General features: G+C 50.3%; 1 protein-coding gene across 3 annotated transcripts in view; it reads right to left on the reverse strand.

The window, feature by feature from the left end:
* Fer1l6 (fer-1 like family member 6) overlaps positions 1–22,221 on the reverse strand; it is a 142,598-nt gene that overhangs the window by 118,900 nt on the left and 1,477 nt on the right. The window contains exon 1 of one of the 3 annotated variants that reach the window (XM_087188176.1): positions 5,875–6,459. The exons of the other annotated variants lie outside the window; for them this stretch is intronic. The gene's annotated coding sequence lies outside the window, so the exon portion shown is untranslated. Of the gene's footprint in view, positions 1–5,874; positions 6,460–22,221 lie in introns of those variants that run through there. 3 annotated transcript variants of the gene reach the window in all.

The following is a 22,221-nucleotide window of genomic DNA, read 5'->3' on the forward strand; positions in this document are numbered from 1 at the left end:
CTCTCCTAGGACGAGTTCACGTCCAGAGTTCCTCCCGCCGTGGCCTTTCCCATTTTGGGTCCAGCTGCCCATGGAAATTTGTGTTCTATTTTATGTTCCTCCCACAAAGCGGAAGTGAACCACTGAGGCTGGGCCTCCAGGTCCATCTCATTCAGAGGGAAGTGCGTGAAACTGCGTGGACTCCAGTCCAGACGGCTTCCTCCGGGAGTGGAAATCAGCTCTCCATCCCTACTTGATGCCCAGGTCCATTTCTCACTGGGTTTGGGACAAATGGCTGAAATAGAAGAGTACAGTTACCATCTCTGATACCTGACTTAGGTTTTGTTACAAGTGAAAACCATTCAGCTTCATCAGGTAAAGAGGGGCATCTATGAAATTCCTTCTGGAGCCCACTTTTGTGGACATTGAAGGCCAAAGCATCATTCTCCACTATTAGATGCTGAGCTTTTGAAGGCAGTAACCCTGCCTAGTGTGTGTCTACACCTCAGTATTCAGCAATGCCCACACATAGTAGACCTCATGAGTCATTGATTGTGGATAGATGGGAGGTCACATGGAACATACAGATAGAAAGCTACACAAGAATTCACTAGAAGTTTGTTTTCTCTATTTAAAAAATATATCATATAAGATAGAAAAAAAGTTAAAATCTTTCCAAGATGGAGAGCCCAGGCAGAAGACAATAATTTAAAATGCCAGTGGCTGAGTCTTGCCCCAGTACGTACAGAGGAGCTGCGAGAAAAAGAGAATGACTCTTTGGGCACCTGGCAAATGGCTGGTGCCCTGGTGAGGGTGCATCAGCTCTACCTGCCACGCAACCCAGCCTCCATCTGTGTCTTCAGCATCCTTTTCTTGTGCATCCTTCTTTTTCTTTCTCTTTATCATGCCAAAATATTTTTTTGGTTGGTTATTTTTCTATCACCAGTTCTTATGGCCACTCAGTGGAAATACCCGGAGCCTTTTTATGTTCCAAGCACTGTGGTAGGGCCTGGTTTACAAATGTAATTTCAGCAGGTCCCTTCGCTTAGAGACACTTACAGTGAGGCTGGAAATGCAGACATCTATACCATCACAAGCACAACAGAAGTGCTGTGGAGAATATCCCTCCTCTTGCTAAGTACCAAGTGCTTTTGGAGCTTGAAGGAAAACTGACTCACATGGGCCTAGAAGGGTCAAGGAAAGCATTCAGAGGCAGTGACACCCGGGCTGGGTCATGGACAAGAGTAAGATGCAAGATGCAGAGAAGAGGCGGTAGAGGGGTGGACTTGTGCTGAGCCCCACTGTGTGTCAGATTCCCTCACATGCTGTCGTTCATTAGTGACCACAGCAACCTTGGAAGGAGGCGATGTCAGCTTCAGTGTACAGAGGAGACACTCACAAGAAGAGGTTAGGCCATTTGTTCAAAGTCACGGTAAACAGTGGATGCAGGCAGAGTGCAGATGAAGCCACCCAGCCACACAGAGAGCTGCACGGACCTCCCTCTGAACCGCAGGAGGAGGGAGTGGTCGGAGAGACCCCTTCACTCCCGCTGGCTCTGAGCCTGGCTCCACCAGGGTTCCTTTGACTCACTCTGCACGTGTCCAACCAGCGCCTCATCCCGGCCTTCCGAATTTCCAGTCCATAAACAGGAGTCATCCAAAAGCCTTCCATTTTATCAACCATTTATAGACCAGCATCTCAAGCCGTCCTGTCCACATTGTAACATAGGACTTCCATGGGAACGTTTCCAGAATTAAATATCCCCAAAGCCCTGCTGAGAGACGAAAAGCCTGGTCAGAGAGCATAATCCCTCTGACTGCAGGACGCAGCCCGGTGCCCCATAACATGGTCGGTTTCCTTCACATCAGTCTGGTGTCCCTGAGGTTCCAAGAAAGATGATAACTACATGTCAGACGCTGTGACTGCAAGTCACAGCACCTCAGAGCTGGAAAGTTCCTTAAAAGTTCTGTCATGTGTGTCCCCATAACTCCAATCTACTATATTTCTTCACTATCTCCTGGGATGAGGAATTCACAACCTTCTTAAGTGTCTCATGTTTTGATCACTGTTTTTCCAAAGTATACAGAGGTCCAAGTGTAATTTAGGTGGGATGCACTAATGTTTTAGCAGCTACCTGAAGTTGTAAGAGGATAACATTGGGGAAGTTTCTTCTGCACCGTGGCTGGCCACAATGGCCACCAGGCTGGCCGTGGGGAGAAAGGGAGCAGCCAGTGTTGGAGCAGCAGCAGCCAGCAGGCCTGACAGGGCTCGGAGAACCTCAGGGTCGGTGAATTCCAGGGGCTCCTAGCCCTGATCCAGGAGGTTTCTGCCCCCAGCACCACACTCCAGTAGGAGGTCCATGCTGGCCTTCAGCCATGCTGCTCTCTCCACGGGCCTGGACAACACCCTATCATGGCCAACTCTGAGATGGCATTAAAGGAAGCTCTCTCCAAGCTCCAGCAAGAGGGCACAGGTCTGGAGACAAAAGCAAAGGCAGGCAAGAAAATCCTCCCTCTGCTGCCTGGCACAAAGAGTGAAAGGAAGGACAGAAGAGGTCCAAGCCCAGAGAGGTAGACAGGGAGCAGAACATGGTGAAAGAAGCCAGGGAAAGGACTTGGATTCATACGGAGAACAACAGGAGGCCGTTGCAGGGCTTTAACTGGGGTATTTCACTGGGCCCTTGTCTCTGCCATTGGGTTTCCCTCCACTCGGCAGGGCCACCCGCAGTCACACCTTGGACCAGTCTCCTGTCCCCCAGCTGGGCACTCAGCCAGGTGAAGCACTGCTAAGCTGCCAGTTATAAGCTGCGAGGCCTGGCAGGGCTGGTGCCCTGGATCCTCTTCCAAGATGGGCTGCTCGGCCAGCCGCGTTAGCACCGGAGCTACACGGTGAGTGGGTCTCAGGGAAGAGGCTCCCTCTGTGTGTCCACCTAGATTCTGCCTCCACCTGCCCGAGGGCACATGGTCTCAGCTCTCAGAGTCTGGCTGGAGAGGAAGAGGCAAGGTGCCCTGGAGGAAAGAGAGGGGACCTCTCTGGGGCCCAGTGTTAGAAATATTTTGCCCCCAGCTGATCTTCACTGGCTGAAAAGAAAACAAAGAACCCCCAGATAGTGGGGGCATCATCATGATAATTGTCCAGGGCCCAACACCAAGACTAGGTGGTCCTGGGGAAGGCTGGGCAGGTCCAGGGCGGGCTGAGATTAGAACCCCTTCTGGCCTGTGGCCTCTGTTCTGCAGCAGCTACACACCCCAGTACACACAGGGTGCCAGAGGCTGGGGAAGCCTAATGCCTCAAGGAGGAAATGAGGCTTTTAATTAGTTCCTCCAAGACAGCATAGCTCAAAGCGAATCACAGCATGGCTATGACACTTCAGTCAGCAAGAGATGAATGATAAAGTCTGCATCTGTGTTTGGGCAGAATGATGACAGAAAAGAGTTTGAGCTGAAGGAGCTGATAAAATCATTCCAGATATTTGTCCTGGGTCAGATGCTCTGTAGATTTGAAGCCCAAGTGTCTGCCCCAGTGCTCAGGAGCAGGAGGGAGAGAAGAAGGACCAAGCAGGTGGCCTGGTGTGGCCATCATGCCTTCTACCTGGAGGATCCACTTTTATCTACTTTATATATTGAGAAATTTAAGCACTATCTGAATAAACAAGTTTTTGTATTGAAAAAACACCAACGAAGATCCACCTCTTCTTTCAACGGGTGATAACACTGAGGCCCAGAGAAAAGGAACAGTTCACAGTCACGGATCTGTTCATCTAAAGCTTGGGGCTTCTGTGCATCCACCTGTCCTGCACCCACCTGGCGGGACGCTTGGACTGCGGCAGGCACCTCCCCTCCAGGCCCGCTGCAGACACACCAGCTCCTACTTAGGGCGAGGAAGGGCACAGGTGTTAAAGCAAAGCAGCTCAATGTGGAAAATGAACAACTATGGTTTCTCAAACAGGACCCCCAAGGGATCTTCCCTCCTCAACACGTCTGAGTTCTTTAGGGTCTTCTGCCACCAAGAAGAGGAAACGTGTATGTCACTCAAGCTGATTAGATTGCTCGAAAACTTGATTGGTGCAGCCAGATGAGACTCTAAACAGTGCTCCTGAAGTGCAATGTGGGACTCAGACCAGTTACACACAGCATCTGGTCATCCCAGAAATGCACTCAGAAGGAAAACACACCCACCAGAGGCTCAGTGCCTCGGGGTTCACTGCTGTCCTGCGCAGAGGGACATAAGCCCGAAAGCTCATCCATCACTTCTTGGCCCAGCATCCTCCGCAGGCCTCAGGGAGGCTTTACAGGGCCACCTGTCCTGGGTGAGTCTTTTGTGAGGGACTCGGGGCCTGAGAAATAGTGAGGCCTCTCAAACCTTCCCTCCCTCCCTCAGCCCAGTGCTTGCAAGGGCTGCGTAGGTCCTTTTTAAATTACTTTTTCAGAAACAGGTGTGAGCCCCCAGGAGGAGGAAGCTGTTGCCGTTCTGTCGACTTCTCTAAGAGCAGCTGTCCCTGGGATTTCAGCCTCCGCTCAGGGCCGAAGCTACTGAGTCCCAGCCAGGCACCTTTCCCAGCCTCATCCTTCCCAGGCGCAGCTGGAAACAGCAGACAGAGCGTGTGTGGAGTTGCCTGAGCACAGGCCTTGACCCCTGGAGAATTAGGAAAGATCTGCTGCTGATGATGACAGGAAGCTCACAAACCACACGAAACGAGGGAGGCCTGTCTGCTACCCATCAGTGACGCGAGCAGAAAGGAGGCATTCTGGCATTGAACTCGCACATAAACTTGGTGCATCACTGCCCACACCTGGTAAAATCCATGTGCCACACACATGACCAAGAGGGCAGAGCCCCCACCCAGGGAAGGGAAACGGTGACTCAGGCCCCACTCACACGTCACCTTTCCTGCCCGGAGCAGGTGGCCATGCATGGACTCCTGAGAGGGAGGGCCTGGCAATGTTTCCCCAGCACTTGGGGTGAAGGGAAGACTGGCATTGAACTGGCATCAGCCTGGAGTGGGCTCAGTAAACTCTCCATGCCTTCATTTCTCCGTCTCTGAAGAGGCCACCAAATAGCAATTATCTTATAGAGTGCAGAGAATTAAGTGAGTTTTTGTACATGAAGTACTTAGAATAGCTCCTTCCTGGTGAAAGGAAATAGCTACTGCTGTTCTCACCTCAGGACAAGAACAGTGAGGCTCAGAGAGGTTGCACAACTTGTACAAAGTAACCCAGCTACAAACCGGCAGAGCTGGTGATAGACTGGGTCTCCTTGCTGGCTGAACGCTTGTCCTTCTAGACCACGCTGAGGCTGAGTCGATCTATAACTATTCACTGTACAGTGAACCTTTTATGGAATGTATTCAACTATTGCTCAAAGCACCCGGATGGTCTACACCACTCATCACAGGCTAATGGCTCCACACTCACTTTGCCTTCCACGTGGTCCTCCCAGCAACCTCCAGAGTGAGGTGTTCAGTGTTTCTTTGAGGCAAGGGAATTGAGGTGCAAAAGGTGAGGAAGGTGCCTACACCTGCAGCCCCAGCAGCAGAGCTGCCGCCAACCCCTGCTGTGAGCTCTGCTCCCGGCTGTCTCCCTGTACCAAGCAGAGCCACCACTGCAACCCCTCCCAGCGCCAGAGGCTGTGCCATCCTCACCAGATTCAGGGCCCTCGGCTCAGAGAGGTCGAGGAGCTTGCCTACGCCACACAGTTGCTGAGCTCGGTCTCTGTGCTGTTCACAGCCTCACCCTGAACATCCCGGGTCTCTAAGGACCAGAGAGGAACAGCGCCTGCAGGGCATCCAGCAGCCCAGGCTGCAGCAGAGGCTGTGGGCAGAGCGGCATGAGAAGAGCAGTGGCTTCTCCTTGATCACAGGCTCCTGGCCTGGACCCAAAGGGCCCACACACTCACCAGCTTCTGGGCCCAGGAGGTCAGCCCAGCAGGTGGGCAGCAGCCGGTACTTGTCTGGGGAGGTGGAAAACGTCCCTGGGGAACCCAGCAGCCAGCACCAGGGATCAGACACAGGCTGTCCCTCCTGCAGGGCGGGTCACCTCCCCTGAAGTCCCTTCCTGTGTACAGGTGCCTGGCTGCGCCCTATCTCTATTTGAAAAGCAATGCCCTCTGCTCGGCTTAGCTGCCAGGGCCCAGGACTCTGATCAGCAAACAAGCTCAGAGTAGGGCCTGAGAGCAGCAGTTGCCACCGGTCCTGTCCCAAGCAAGGTAAGGACAGGCCAATCAAGAGCAAAAGACTCCAGCTCTAGACGTGCCGAACCTGGTCCAGCCACTGGGACTCCTGACATCCTCCGCCCACCACACATGTTAAATGTTTCCACTGTTCACATATAACAGTGATGGCTGAGGTTCTCCGAGCACTGTGTTTTGGCCAGGTGGAGCTGCCACCATCGGTGTTACCTAGGCAACCCCACAGCAGGCTCAAAGCTGGGTGCCATCACTGTGCCCCACCCAGTGAGGCTGGCGAGTGTCAGCTTGGACTGAGGCTCTCTCCCCGCAGCCTGCGCCTCCACTCGGGGATTTCACTGGGCCTGTATTCTCATGCTATCTCAAAGAGGTCCCAGTTTATTGGGAGAAGAATGGATAAAATAAAAGGAGGCATCATGGTGGGTCCAGTGCCTCTGAAATCCCCACCTGCAGTGGGTTGAATGCTGGACCCTGAAAGATACCCCACCCTGTTCCAGGACCTGTGAATGTGCCCTGGATCTAAGGAGGAAATTATCCCGGGTTACCCAGTGGGCTCTAAGTCCAGTTCAAACCTCCTCATCGGTCATGAAAGCAGAAGTCACAGAGGAGGTGCAGACAGAGCAGAGACTGAGGCGATGGAGCCACAAGCCAAGGGATCCTGGAGCTGTAAAGAGCTGGAGAAAGCAAGGACAGCTTCTTCCCCGGTGTCTTCAGAGGAAGCGAGGCCCTGCCCAGCCTTGACTTCCGGCCTCCAGATCAGTGTGAGGAGAGCAGCCCCGTTCGTGGGTGTCTGCGGCAGCCTAGGAAGTGAACACACCACTGTTCCTCCAGCGTATCTTCTCGGTGCCCCAGGAAAGAACGGGGTCTCGGTTCCCCACTGAGGCTGGTGTCAGGCACAGTGCTGGGGGTGAGGTGGACCCAGGGCAAGGGCCAGGGCCACTCCTGGAGGAGCAGAGCCTCATGGAAGAGGGGCCTGGGTAGAGGGCCGGGCTCCCAGGCGAAGCTGACGCAGGCTGAACATTCACTCCCCCTCCCTGCCCGCTCTACAGGGCGCAGAAAGGCGCAGAGGAAAGGGCTTTGGTCAGGGTTCCCAGAGAGCAGGGTGCCCAGTGCACTCCCCTCCTGCTGTGGGTCACGGTGGATTTGCTGCTGTCCAGGGTCTCGGGTCAGAGAGTACTGCACGAGACGACATGAGGAGAAGGCGAGCAAGTGGGGCTTCCTGCTGCCCAGGACCACTACGGCTGGGACCCCCATCCGTGCACTTTCAAGGGAACCCCATCTTCTCCTTGTCCCATCTAGTCTTTCATTCACAAAATGCCCTGCAGCAGCTCTTGTTGGCGCTCACCGCCTAAGCAGTCTGCATCTGAGGCTTGCATTCCTCCTCCTAACTGGGCCTGGTAGAGCACCTGCAACCGCAGCACTCTGGGAAGCTGAGTCAGGAGGGTGGCGAGTTCAAACCAGGCCTGGGCAACTCAGTGACTTAGTGAGAGCGTGTCTCAAAGTAAAAAATAAAAGGGAGGGGGACATAGCTCAGTGCTCCCTGGACTCAATTTCCAAGATGGAAAATAAGTCAGTGCTCCTGCTAGGACCTTTCTCCTTTGTGCAGAGGGGTACCCTCACCACCAGGCCACTGCACCGGATGCAGAGACCCATGCCCACTGTCTCAGCGGAGACCATTGGGCCACACGGTGGGCAGTCAGCAGTGGCCACGTGTGGACTGCGCATCATAGGGAATCCGTGCTAGCGGCTACGGCCCCATCTCCCTGCTGCATCTTGGCAGCCGCCACTGTCCTCCCCAGCTGTCCCACCCTTGGGCCACTGACCTTCCCTTGGGCGACCTGATGCTCCCTCCCCTTCTCTGTACCTGGACTCACCTGAGCCCCCCCCCCCGCCTGGTTAACCCCTCCCACCCTGTGCGGCTTGCTGAGCACCACGCGGGCAGAGTCTGCCCTGACCAGGCCAGCAGCTCCCCAGCTCTGAGCTCCCCGGAGCCCAGCGCATTCACTGTGCACCACTCATGGTTTGCAGTGTTTTTTTCTGTGATGCTTTTCATCAGTGCTGACCTCTATCTTAGACAGCAATGTGCATCAGGGCATGAGCTGGTACCCCAAGTCTTCCCAGTGCCTCCCGGACAGCAGACACGTGCAATTCGTTCCTTGGCTCATTATGCAGACATACACTGGACAGAGCGCTGAGCTGGTACAAAGAAATACACAAAAAGGATCGAGCAAAGCTATTTCCAGTCCCGGAGTGAGAGCCGAAAGAAGGGCTGCACTCAACTCTCAGAAATCGCCCAGCTGCAAAGCTCCTTCCCTTTCTCTGCCTTCCCTCTCTTCCTGGCTCAGGCGCCTTGGACGTTTGAGCCCCGGCTGGACTTCCCTGAAGGGGCAAAAGCATGAGCTGCAAAACCAAAGCGGGCAGTGAGGTGAGCAGCTCCAGAGATGAGCCGTGGGGGCTTAGGGCAATGCTGCACAGCGGTCACCTGAGAACCGTCAGCCCTGGGGTTCAGAATTTGCGTTTAAATGCAAAAGAGAACATACTGCAAAGTAAATCTGCATGCCTCCCCCGGCCCTTTCCACTCTGGGAAGAATGAGACCCTCACCACCAGGTGGCTCCTTGGGATCCAGATGCAAGTGCAGGCCTCAGCGGGAGCCACGCACCGCCTCACCGGGCCGTGCCTCCTGCAGAGAAGCCACATTTCTGTGTAGCATCACGGGCCCACGCACAGCCCTCATCGCGGCCTGTTCCCTCCCAGGACCCACAACATCTGTTATCATCACTCAGCAAACATTCGCTGAGTACCCGCTGGTGCCCAGCACCATGCTAGGCCTGGAAATCTGGGGCGACCGTGAATCAGGGTGCCTCAGTGAATCAGGAGCACTGTGCCATTGCAGCAGCTGATGCACTTGGCCTGCTGTAATCCCCCATATTTCTAGAAGGCTCTGTGTCACCACGGGCTGGGGCAGAAAGGACAAGTCCCACAGTGGGCAGAGTAACCGCTTGGGTTCCAGAAGCCCTGAGCGCTCTAACAAGCACAACCAGGAATGGTGGGGGCCCAGCTGCAGGAGCAGTGTGGACCAAGGCCTTGTCCCCAGAGGCCACGCGTCCCTGGGCTTCTCCCAGTTAACAGTGAAGCGCAGCCAGGGCACTGATTCAGGCTCCTCCCTGCAAGACGGGTGATGGACCGAGACTCCCTGCTGCCCAGGAGATCCTCCCAGTCTAGTCTTCCTCCCTCCTCCCACTGCAGGCTGCAGACCCACAGCTCGGGCTGGGGATGCTTTGCCTTTTGCTATTCCTTCCTCCCCACATGTTTCGCCCAGTGGACCTCTGGCACAGAGGTGCTTCTCAGAGGACCTACCCAGACCTTGTGACGCATGCATACACCTTCCACCAAGAAAGAGGTTCCACTCGGAAATAGATTTGGGAACTGCTGGGACACACAGTTTCGCGGGCTCCTTGGATCTGGTCTCATCCTACCAATGAGTAACAAGACTCTGCCAAAGTATGAGTCCGCGAAGGGGAACTTGGCTGCAGACATGTTTGCTTGGTGCTATCAGAGAGAGGGGCACTGCTGGGCCTCCTCCGGATGGAGGCTCGCCCCACCTCTCCTATGTGTTGCCTCAGAACGGAGGGCGTGATGTTCTCTTCCCAGCCATGCTCAGATTGCTGAAAAGCAGGCCAAAAAGTCAGCGACCCACGAACAAGCTGGCCTCCTTGAAGAACACAAAATTAGTCATCCTCTATATAAAAACTCTCTTACTGTTTTTAGAAAATGAAGTACTCTGAAAAACTTAAAATAGATGTCATTTACAAGAGACAGGAAAACTGAATACGCTTCCCTGCGCCCTGGCCTAGTAAAGTTATTTCATAGTTGAGACAGTGCCTCACTGAGCTGCTAGGTAGCTCAAGCTGGGCTCAAATTTGGGATCCTCCTGCCTCAGCCTCCCAGGGTTACAAGTGTGTGCTACGACACTCAGCTCTGAATAAGCTTTTAAACACAAGTGATAAACTCTAAACTGTCTACAAATTTTAATACTGGGCCTATCATTATGGCCACAACAGTTTCACTAAATGTCAAAAGTCAGTGGCTAGACCTCAACTCCTGGTCATGATTCTACAGTGGAGACTTCACTTCATCCTCAAAACAACCCTGCAAGGAAGCTCTGATTGCGGACTGCTTTACCCCAGAGCCCCAGCCCACCGGCCGAGCGGCCAGACTCGCCTCAAGCCCTGCGCTCCTGACCACACTGCACTTTCTGTCGCGTGCCCTGCGTCTGTGGAGACGAGGGAGGGACTCTGCATTTGTTGCTATTTGCAATCTGAAAGAACCTAAATCACACTGGCAGGGCTCAACTCATGGGAGGCGTTTCTGATACCATGGAAACGGGCAACGGGACAAACTCTTTCTAGAAAGTCAGCCCTGCTGTGGGCCCTGGTGATTACAGTTGCGCAATGGGGAACAAATATTTAATTCCATCGGACTGCGGGCTCTGAGCGCCTGAGTGTGTTCGGAAACCAACGCCCTCGATTTCCTGCCGAGCACAGGGAGAGCCCCCGGAGGAACGAACAAGACACATTCCTCCTCTCACCTTCAGCCTCCATCCAGCACAGGCGTTTAATAAATATTATACAGCAGATGTTCAGGCATTTTTAGAGACGAGGAGCACACGTGGGATGAGGCTGAGCAGCCCAATCCAGGCCTTCACTTCACTTCGCAGCTGACGGAATAGAAGGGGCCGGATTAACCCAGCCCTCGCGTCAAACTCCATCACATCCAGAGCTCTGCCTCTCAGCCCGAGCTGCGCCTCCTCATTCAGGCTTGTTCTTGTGGAACGGAGTAAGAGTTATTTAAAAGCTGGTAAGCGGGTGGCCTGTGTTCCCGGCTCAGTGAAGCAGGCTGAGTGGCCGAGACTGAATATTCGCTGGCAGCCCAGGGTCCGGCACCCAGGGCAGCAGAGGCTGGGTGTGAGGACCAGGGCGGCAGTGGGCTGGCTCTGACCTCTGGCCTCTGACCTCTGGCCTTGTCCCTGCGACACATTGTCTAGTGGTGGGCAGGCCAAGCAGGGGGGGGGGGGGGGGGGCGTGCGTGCCGCTCGACTGCTGAAAGTGCCCTGGACCTTTTTTCCATTTAAAAATATCGGCTAGTGCTCATTAGCAGCACGGAGCAGCGAGGGTCGTTTGGTGCATCGGCACCTGCGCGGGGCATGCACGGATTATTTTCAGCCCCTTCCCTGCTCTACCCTTTTCTCCATCTCTGCCTTGTAGTTTCCTGTCCTGTCTCCTTATTGTATTCGTTTTAGAGTCCTCATGTCAGGGAAAACGTGCAATATTTCACTTTCTATGTCTGATTTGTTTTGCCTGGCGTGATGATCTCCAGTTCCATTCATTTTCTTGCAAATTATAACAAATTACAGCCGAATAATACATATTGCACTTCCTCCCTCCCTTCATCAGTGTACAGGCATTCAGCCTGTTTCCACAGCTTGATATCATGGGTAATGCTGCTCTACACACGGGTATGCGTGCGTCGCTACAGTGTGCTGTCCAGTTCGGTTCTTTTGGGAATACACCTAGGAATGCATTGATGGATCCCACAGAATTTCTCTTTCAGTTTTTGGAAGGATCTCTGTGCTGGTTTCCACGGTGGCTGTAGGAAGTTATGTTCCCGCTAGCAGTGTAGAAAAGTCCCTCTTTCCCCTATTTCCCCTCTTTCATCACTATTTGTGGTCACAGTGACAGCCATTCTGACCCAGGAGCAGGTCTGAAAGTTGTTCTGATTTGCATTTCCCTGATGGCTGCAGATGTTGAGCATTTGGGATTTGATTTTTAAAACGTGAGTGCTACCTATCTGCTTGTTTTATTAATAGTCACCCTCTTTCAACACCTGGAAGACTAGAAATGCCAGATGGTTGGATCCAAGTCACTTTGCCCTAGAAAATGCAGTGAGTTTTTAAAAAATCAGGCTGCAGTCACCTTTTATCTAAAGTGTCAGTGCACTTTCTAAAATCAGAGGATAGTCTTGTTTAACTCAGTAGATGATGCTAAAGGACCTTGAAAGGTCTCTGATGTGAAGCAGGGCGCCATGGACAGGGCAGAGCCAGCTGCTGTTCATCTCTCCCCAGGATCCAGCCTTCTCCTGAACCTGGGCCCTGGGCAGTATCTTCCGGGGTTCAGTCCGGAGCACCCAGAAGAGTCCAGTGCAGTGTGGGAGCATGCTGACGATGCAAGTGAGACAGCCTGGCAAGCATTCTGCCTAACATCAGTCCCAGAGACACGGCCAGTGGCTGCCCCAGCCGGTAGCCTCTCTGTCACCCCCCAGGAGTGCCCGGGGTTACTCACCAGCTGAGAGCCTGGGGGGGGTCTCTTGCCCAGCAAAACACAAACCTCCCAGAAGTCCCTGACCCAGGAGTTTCTGCTTTGGCCAAAACATTTTTAAGTTTAATATTTATTTATTTTATTTACTTGTTTATTTATTTACTTATTTTGGCATGAGCCAGTCTAGAGGAGTTTTAACTTTGTCCCTTGTTTGTCCTCTTTCCTGTACATGCTTGTCTCTACAGACAAGAGGGCAGAAGAATTTAAAGTGGTACAAAGAGACATTTTTATCACAGGTTTGGTGCCCTTGTCATGTTATTCATCAAGCAGAGTCAAAATCAGGGGTGTACTGAGCAGGTTTTCGTGAGCTGCCCTTGCCTGGGCCCACGAGCCTCGACAGTATGAGTAAGGTTTGCATCTAGAACCCTCCAGTCTGGTGACCAGCCCAGCCTCCACTTCTGGGAGCATCAGTGGCCAATGAGTGTGCTTCCCAAACTTCAGGGAGATGTTTGCCAGTACCGGACTTTGGGCATTAATTCCATGTTCCTGTTTTTTGTTTTGTTTTTGTTTTCTAACATTTTAGTCAGCAGAGATTACATGCTTTAGTTCAACTACTCCCTCAGAATGACCTTGGAATATTATAGTATGTCAGAGAGTAAGAAGGCCCTCAAAAATGATGGGGAAATGTCAAACAACGATAATAGAGCCAAGCGAAGGATTTTCCCTTCAGCAAAACAGAGGACAATTTGAGTATCAAAATAACGACAAAAATAGAATATAGCTCATTACATAAATAATCTGGAAACCTATACTGATACTAAAGAGAGTGGAGATTGGGAAAGGAAAAAAATTTTGTTCTTTTTTCACATGGAGATAATTACAAAAAAAATTATACCACTCATTACAGCCCCTAGAATGGTCATGAATTAGCTAGGAATCCTGTTGCAGGATTTTAAGAGACAGGAGAGAACAGTGGTGATAAGGAGGATTTATTCAGGTTTTAGATGTACACCAACTGGATGGACTAATGTTCAAAGGCCAAGCCTGGAACAAAGAAAAGTTTCCAGTTTTATACATTTGCTCAAAGGGGGTTGGTGAAAAACATGGGTGGGCAAACATGGCGGTTACTCATACACTGACAGATTTGTAAATTAGCCTTGAAAGCAAACAGATTCCTGTGAGAACAGGATGTCACAGGACCTAGTTTACAGGAACAGAGTTGTTACCTGTAATGCAGTGGGGACAGCAGTCACAGGGAGCAGCAAGTCCGAGGGGAATTGTCTAAGGGTGGGAAAAACCTATTTTTCTCTGAAGTTTTCTTTTAATCCTTGGAAAAAGAAGAAAGAACTTGTCCCTGCAACTCACCTTCCTTTGTGGCCCAGCCAGTGGACTGACAGTTGACAAAGGGCCTGTGAGGGTTTCTTAACTGCTCTGGTTTGCCTTTGTGACCTAAGATTTCTTCTCTCACAACAGCTATGTGTGCAGCAAAGAATTTCATTGGAACTGAGAGGGGTCCCAGGTCAAGCCTCACAGCAAACACCCCTCCTCCATCCCACAAGGAGGAAGCAGAGGAGGAAAAGATTGGATTCTTGTAAACAGTCTCCTCTCCCACCCCAAGGAGCTCAGGCTGGGGCAAAACTCATTCAATCACCGAGGACTTTTGGATACGCAAACCCCTGGTCATTCAGCAGGGACACTTCCTGGGACCTTTGTTAATCCCCAGATTGACCTCTGCCCATGAGTGTATTTTTCCCATAAGATTAAATCACAGATGTGGGGAAATGTAGGCAGTACCTCTAGAGCCTCTGTGGGAGAGACCAGCAGGCAAGGGCAGGTCCACAACAGCAGAGCCACCATGGGGTGGGGACAGGGTGTCCGCTGCACTGACCCCAAGGAGGAAGTTTCCCTCAGACAAAGGCAGACTTAGGACTCCATCAGAAGTCACTGGGAGACCTGCTTACCCAACCAAACCAAGAGTAAGATGACCAGCATATTGATAGGAGTAAGTCTAATGGGTAGCAGGCACTGCAGGTGTTATACACACACCATCCAGGCTCATCCCACTGCAACCCCTAACGTGCATGGTAGTTCACATCTACTGTAAAGATGAGGACACCGAGGAAGATGAGTGATGCTCACCCCTTGCCTGGGACTTCTCAGACAGAGAGTGATGGGAAGGGAATTCAAACCCAGGCAGCCCATCTCAGAACACATGAGATCTACCACTGTGCCCCAGCCTGAGTCATGAGCGTCTGTGACTCTCATTGTTAAGCTCTGCCTCTCCTTCTCTGTCTTTGAGACTCAGCTTAAATGAGTGGCTCCTCCCTCTGCCCTCCAAGTCCTGTGGGGTGTGTGCATGTGCGTGTGTGTGTGTGTGTGTGTGTGTATCTAATCTCTTATGGCACTGTTAGATCACTTACTCATATAACACAAACTTATTAAGTATCTTACAGGTACGGAGGACACATGGCATGAATAAAGATCAAATCAGGGAGGGAGAGAGGTGTGGCCATAAAAGCATAAAAGGGAAACACAAGACCCTTACGATGATGGAACTATGCTGTATCTTGCCATGGTGGTGGGTATGCAATAGTGCATGTGATCAAACTGCATAGAACTAAATGCACACACTGAATGAGTGGAAGAAAAGCTTGGGAAATCTGAACAAGATCAGTGGGCTGCATCAATGTCAATGCCCTGGCTTCCTGTCATTTTCTGAGGCATCACCACTGAGGAATAGGAGGCAAGAGGTCCACAAGGTTCCTCTGCATTATTTCTTACAACTGCCCTGTTTCTCACAATCTAAACATATTCAATTAAATATTCCATTAAAAGAGAAACCATGCCATCTGGTAGGAAAATGGGATACAAGAGACACAGGCCTGAGGTTAGCAATGACTCAGTTGTGTACACACTTCCCCTGCCCATGGGTCGTGGTATCAGTAAGGGTGGAGATCGAGTCATTTATACTGGCACAACCCTAGGGACTGAGGGCATCTCGCACTCTTACTTACTGTCTCCCTAGTTCTCACACTTGGCTTCTCCATGACCCCTGCCCCTCAGGCCCACGATGGCTGAGGGAGGCTCAACATCTTCCTCCTGAGTCACCCCTCAAAGGCAAACCTCAACCCCATGCTTCCCATCAGGCGATAACAGTAGAGTCCACCTGGAACAGCAGAATCTTGGGTACTGGGAAGACCCCCACTCTATATTTACCAAGCTAATCTTTCCTTGATGTAAGCTTCCTTTCTAGAAAATGGAAGAAATGGTGATATTCTGTCCACTTTCTCTCAGGGCTGACATGAGCCCTGGCAGGTAAAAGGCCCAGTGCTCTGGAAAGAAATCCGGACTCTGGATCCAGCAGAACTGAATTCAGTTCTCAGCTTCACTGCTCATTGTCTGTGTCACTGTAGATAAAAACACTTAACCTCTCCTCAGTGACTACAAACAGCCACCAGCTCTCTTCCCCTCACTTGCATGTTCATGAAAACACTTTGAAGCCCCAGAGCACCAAATTAAAGCCCTACTGGTTCACTGCCATGGCTTGTGCATGGCCCGGTGCTGAGCAGGCCCTCGGTGAATTTGTGTTGAATGAGTGGGTGAAAAGGCTACATCGTGGGTGTCTAGTGAGATGGAGTGTTTTTGTACCAGTCAGCTCTCAATCTCTCTCTAGCCAGGAACCCAAAAACTCCCAGAGGACCTCTATCCTAGACCCTTTCATGGCTTATCTTTTACCCTGGGGGTAAAAGTGCTCCTAAGGCCACTGGTGAATGCAAACTCATAGCTGTTCATGGCACCAGCACTAATTCACCTTCCGCTGTTCTCGGAAGCACCTCATTTGGTTGTGCCTCACTCTGTCAGAAGGCTGTTCCCCAGAATGAATCAGTGTAAGTAAACGATGTGACCTGTAAGAGCGACCTGCCAAACACGTATTCTACTGCTGTCTTTCAACAGCTGCAAGGAGGTATGTATGCGAGAATCCTATCCTGTCAATTCCCTCATATGTCAGCTGGATTTCTCAGTTGCCATATACAGAGCCGCTCTCTGGCCACACTGAGTAGGAAAGGGGTGAGTGAAGGAATACACAACAGTTTGCTGATTCTTGAAGAATCCCAGAGAACCAAGCTTGAAGGATCACAAAGCCAGGAATAGTGAGGGCCTGTCTCATAACAGAGGACCCTGGGTGACCCCACCTCTGGACACAGACACAGCTCAAACACCGCATTGAAACCAGAGGGCAGGCCAGAAGCTCTCCAGGAAACAGGCCTGTTTGTCTTTCCCTCCACTAGACTGCTCCACGCTGCGCCTGCCTATCTATGTCACCAGTTTTCACATCCAAACCTCAGAAGTCAGCATCTGATTGGTGGAGCCTGGGGCCCAGACTGGGCCCAAGCCACAAGGGAAGCTGGGAAAGACAGTTTATGGTTTTACCTTGGGGCAAATTAACAAATTGGAGAGAAAGCTCAAAGGTGCAGAGCAGCCAAGAAAGAAAAGTAAAAGTCCATTCTATGAGCAACAAACAACTTCATAGGTCACCACCAACCACTTAGATTATTAAATAATCATTAGATTATTAGATACTGAGATTATTAATCTAAGTATCATTTTGCTCCAAAAAATGACATATTAGAATATTCAACTGTTATTTTTGTATGCAAAGATAAGCATTTATTAAGATTTTACAGAAAACATATAATAGGAAAACTTTTTCCAAACTTAATTAAAATTTACAAATCAGTGCAGTCCTTGTTAAGAACAAAATTAATGTGCCTGTGTAACACTTATAATCATCTGTACTGATTATATAAATAAAGTCAATCATGCTTCATGATATGCACATTGCATTTAGTATTTCCAAGAAGACCAAAAAAGGGTGAAAACAAATCATCAGACAAGAAACACTTGATATTTAATGCCATAAGAAAGTATTCAGTCAAGCTTCAAATCCTGTCAAATTAATCGAATTCAGCTCTCCAACCAAGACAAGTACAGAACATGGAGAAGAAGCTGTAGAAGTAATCTATTTTTGTTTTGTCAGGGTGTGGAATACTATCATGACTAATGTGGGCATGAATAAAATGAGATGACATCAGCCAGCCCACCCAGCTATTAAGCAGAAGTACAGCCTCTGTGGAAAACACCACAGTCAGATTGCTGCTGGGAGAGAAGGTGCTGCTGCAAAACCCAGTGCAAAGGTTTTCAAAATGTAATATACACAACACAGTGTTTTAAGTGGGATGGAGATAATAAATGCCTTATACTCAGGTTCTGCAGCAAAAGGGTTTGTACCAAACTTAGAGAAAACTCAGTTTTCAGAGCCGTGTAGATTTGAGAATTGTGAGAAGTATTATGCACCCAGATTGTAACTCTTATAGCCCCAGCCTGTGCTCCCCTCCCAGCTCCATCCCCGAGACGACAGCCAGGGCCACCCCATCCCAGCTATGCACACTCTGGTCCCCACACCCGGGGCCAGGCAACCTGGCAGGGCAAACTGAATGGCCCAGTCATTTCCAGGGCACATGGACGTAGCTTTTGGCTCAGAATCAAGAGGGTAACAGGTCATCTGGATTACTAAACATACATAATGAAGTCACAGCGCAGATTCTCTTGAAAGCCCAGGAGGGTATGACTCTCTTCCAAAGTCTGAAAGGCTAAAGCACCCACCGATGGGTCCACTCTACCATCCACGAAGCCCTTAGCCACTGGAGGCTCCACACTGGGCATTGATTTACACTGTACTGTTTTTAAAATTCTGACTGTGGTAACTTCCGCTGCCATCGTAAGTGGGTGGGAATGTTAAGATCTCCTTTCTGCATTCCCCCGATGAGCGGGGAGAAGGGAAGTTTCATGGGGATGTGACCTGTGGAGCTGACCAAGCACTGTGCATAGGCAGGCCCCAGTCTTGCTATAATTATTGCTCTGCTGTTGCTATCTTGAAATTCTTAATTATTTTTGAAATGTTCCATATTTTCTTTTGCACTGGGTTCTGCAAATAATGTAGCTAGTCCTGACACAAAATATACTGTTATTTTCAGAAGACCCATTCAAAAGTGTCTGGGCAAGATCAGACAACTCTGGGGCAAAGTCTCCGAGGAAGGGCAGGCACAGCCTGAGCCTGGACGAGGCCCTTGCTCACGGTGCAAGAAGAAAAATATTAAAGTGACTACATTCCTATCTCATAGTCATTCTTTCTTTTTGAATGGTGTCACCTGCTGTCCATTTTCCTGTTCCATATTGATAGAATCGTCACTTTTTGGCTGGGCACATAGCCACCAAATTACGAGATTACCTTTTCCCGGCATCCCTTGCAGCCCAGTGCTCATGGCTCATGGCTGGCCAGACAAGAAGATGCTGGAGGAGGATTAGAAAGGCGGGGGTCATTCTGCACCCGGCCAGATTCCTTCCCATCCCGCTACTTAGAACACAGATAATTCAACAAACCATCCTGGGACACACATTGTTGGGATGTCTGAGCTACAAGAGAGACAGAGTCTGGGTTAATCTAGTGAAGCCACTGGCTTTGTGCCTATTACATAATGCCAGCCCTACATGCTAATATATCAGTACTTTTCTTTTGCTTTTTGAGGACTGGGGATTGAACCCAGAGCCTTTGCACTCAGTTACATCTCCGTCCCTTTTGAAAATATTTTTAACTTTGCAGACAGTCCTGCTAAACTGCTCGAATTTGCCATTCACCTGCCTCGGCCTCCCAGAATGTTGGGATTGATTCAGGTGTGCGCAACCACACCCAGCTGCTTTCCTCCTCTTCCTGCTTCCTTCAAGCCAACCTGCCCCTGTGACTCAGAGAGGCTGCTTATCTCTCCAGCCACAGGGGTCACCTCCACCTGTCATACAGAGCAAATGTCTCCTGCCTCAAACTGGCTGTCAGCCCAGGAACCAAGACCCCAAGGTTTCCCACACCCATGGGCAATGTCACAGAGCCACTGTACCCAGGCAGCACTGCTGGATGCAAGGGCCTCGGGGTACACCTGGTGGACAGAAGAAGGAACTGGCTGGCTTCAGGTTGGCCACAAGGAAGGTCCCATGCCGAGGACCTAGCGGCACCAGTTCTGCAGGATTTATGGTAGCCTTAGCCATCACTGTGCTGTGCTGGGCAGGTGCCCTGGAGGACAAGTGTGTATGCCCCAGAAGACTGGCTATACAGACCGGAAGCTTTGCAAGAGGACATCCTGCCCTTGAAGGGGAGTCCTTCCCCAGCTGAACTCTACTGTTCTCCCTGCAAGGAAACAGCCTGGACAGTAAAGGAATAAGGAAGTCTTGGCCTGGAAGGGGCAGGGGGTCCCAAGTGTGGGACAGAGCCTGAGGACCAGCCTCCCTTTCTGTGCTTTGTGCTCCTGCCAGACTGAACCACAGCGCCCCTCTGTCCAGCCTCTGGTCCTGCACTGTGGAGTCCTGGGGACCCTGCACCAGCTGCCCGAGGGGTTCTCACTCATCCTTCAACTCCGACTCCTTGTAGAAGGAGTGCTCTCTCCCTGCCCCTCTACCCACCCAGAGTCCTCTGCACTGTGCCCTTGGGCAGGGTCCCACTGGAGCTGTCCACTCTCAGCTGCAAGTCCTGTGCACAGCATGTGTCCCCCACTGGACTAAGAGCCCCTTGATGCCAGGGCCTGGTGGACTTAACTTCTGGCCCACGCCGGGTGCAGAAGGCACATCCCCAGGTGTTTGTGGAATTGAAAAGAACCTGGCCCCCTTCTCTGCCCTTGCTCGGGCTGCTTCAGAGATGCTCTCTTTGATGAGGTCCAGGCTATTTTTAAAGCCTCCAAAGCTAAGTCAGTTCATCCACTTTCTCTGGAACTGCTTCCCACATCTGGAGACCCCTTTACCTGGCACCTTCCCCTCTTCACTTCCCCCAGAGCACTTTCTGCCATGATGACTGTGACAGGATTTTAGTCCTCTCAGCTCAGCTAAGCCCCAGGGTTTCAAAACCTGTGCTTCTCTTACTCCTTAACAACACCTGACACAAATACAAATTAAAATTTAAAAACCTTTGACCTCAACCATCTTGTTTCTAGGAATTAATCCTAATGCTGGAATTATACAACTTTGCACTGAGGCAAAGTGGAGTGAACAAAGATGTTTATTATAGAATTATTACATGGGAAATAAATACTTATGGCCTGGGCTCTAATTAAATACACTAATTATGTACACACAATTGGATGCCATGTAGTCTTGGGCAATGACAGTGCAAGTGTGCATTTGCTGGTTTAAATCAAGACCTATGCACAAACTTCCTTAGTTCAAGAAGAAAACATAGAAGAGGATTTAACATTCACAGCCTCCTAGAATGCTACAATGAAGGACACTGGAGTGATCACCATCCCTTTGAATGTCAAACCCTCCTTTTCAATCATCCACCCAGCAATGGAAACTTCAGTGTATGTTGATAATGTTCAGAAGAAAAACAGGTTACAGAACAGCATGAAACCTGTGATGCAATTTCTGTAAAATACGTATATGCGTGTAGAGGATGCCTGAAGGGTTTTTCTTCAAAAGAATTTCTCTCTGGGAGATGAAACTTGGATTTAGCTTTCTTCTTGTCCTTATACTTTTTTCTATATTGCTTTATGTCTTTATAAAGATTATGCATTATTTTTACATTCTGCAGCTCCTTATATTGGAGCTGGAGATAATATGTGGAGCAAGAAGATTCTCATCAAATACTAGTTAAATGGAAACTGACTGATAGTCCTTCTGTGCTGTGCATGATTTACACAGATATCATGAATAAATGAAGAGCTGAAGGGCCTTGCTGAATGACACATTGCGGTGTAGCTATGACGACCACCTAAAAATCAGTCAAGTCCTTTCCAGTTTCAAAAGGCTTTGACTCTCCTCTCATGTGACCTTCAACCTACATTCACAGGTTGTCCCCCAAACCGAGCGCCTTCATTGTTCCTCTGATCACCAGTAGCAACCTTTGCAGGTTGGCACCATTGTTTATTGGATGGATAAATGGATAGATGATGGATGGATGGATGGATGGATGGGTGAATTAGTATTCCTCTCTTACAGGCAAGAAAACTAAGAAGCCTAAGGTGAAATAGTTATAAAACATTAAATCAGTGGGTTAAAATCACTATACCAGATGGTCTTCTACTCAGATATTTTATCCGAAATGACCCTCAAAACCTGTTTCTTTCAGGAGGAAATACCTCAGTATTCTCACTGACCAGCATACACTTGATAAACAGGGGTAGTGAAATACTGATGGCATGGGTACTGACTTACCAAAATGCCACCAGTCATGCACTAGGGCAGGGTCTTGGAGACCTTCTGCTATTCCAGGTATGTGCATTCATTGCTGGGTGCATGCGGGTACTGGGTGTCGGAAAGAAACTCAGTGGGCCCAAGGCAGGAGCCATTCACCTATCAGTACGGAAAGAGCGCGTTACATTAACAAGTGAAGCCGTTCAAGGGCATAGATCTCTCACTCGTGTGAGAAGTTCTGCTCTCTCTTTACTCATAGCAGAGCCCTTATAATGCCACTTAGAGCCTGCATCCTGAGAAATCCAATCTGCACAAATAAATGGAATCAAACGCCATTATTGTCTAAAAATTCTGAGCTGGACTGTGGCAAGAGATCAGAGCAGGCCCAAGAGGAAAATGGGGGAGAAAATGCAATAAACTCACAAATTGTATGGGGCAGCAGCAAAGGCCAGTTTTTATCTGGATTCTAGCATTTCTTGGCCTCCCCAGAAGGTGGGACTGCCTGCCCTGGTT

Source organism: Heterocephalus glaber, unplaced genomic scaffold (genome assembly GCF_053883595.1).
Source record: "Heterocephalus glaber isolate CG9 unplaced genomic scaffold, H.glaber_assembly_v1.0 deba00000281, whole genome shotgun sequence".
In the NCBI taxonomy this organism is placed as follows: Eukaryota; Metazoa; Chordata; class Mammalia; order Rodentia; family Bathyergidae; genus Heterocephalus; species Heterocephalus glaber.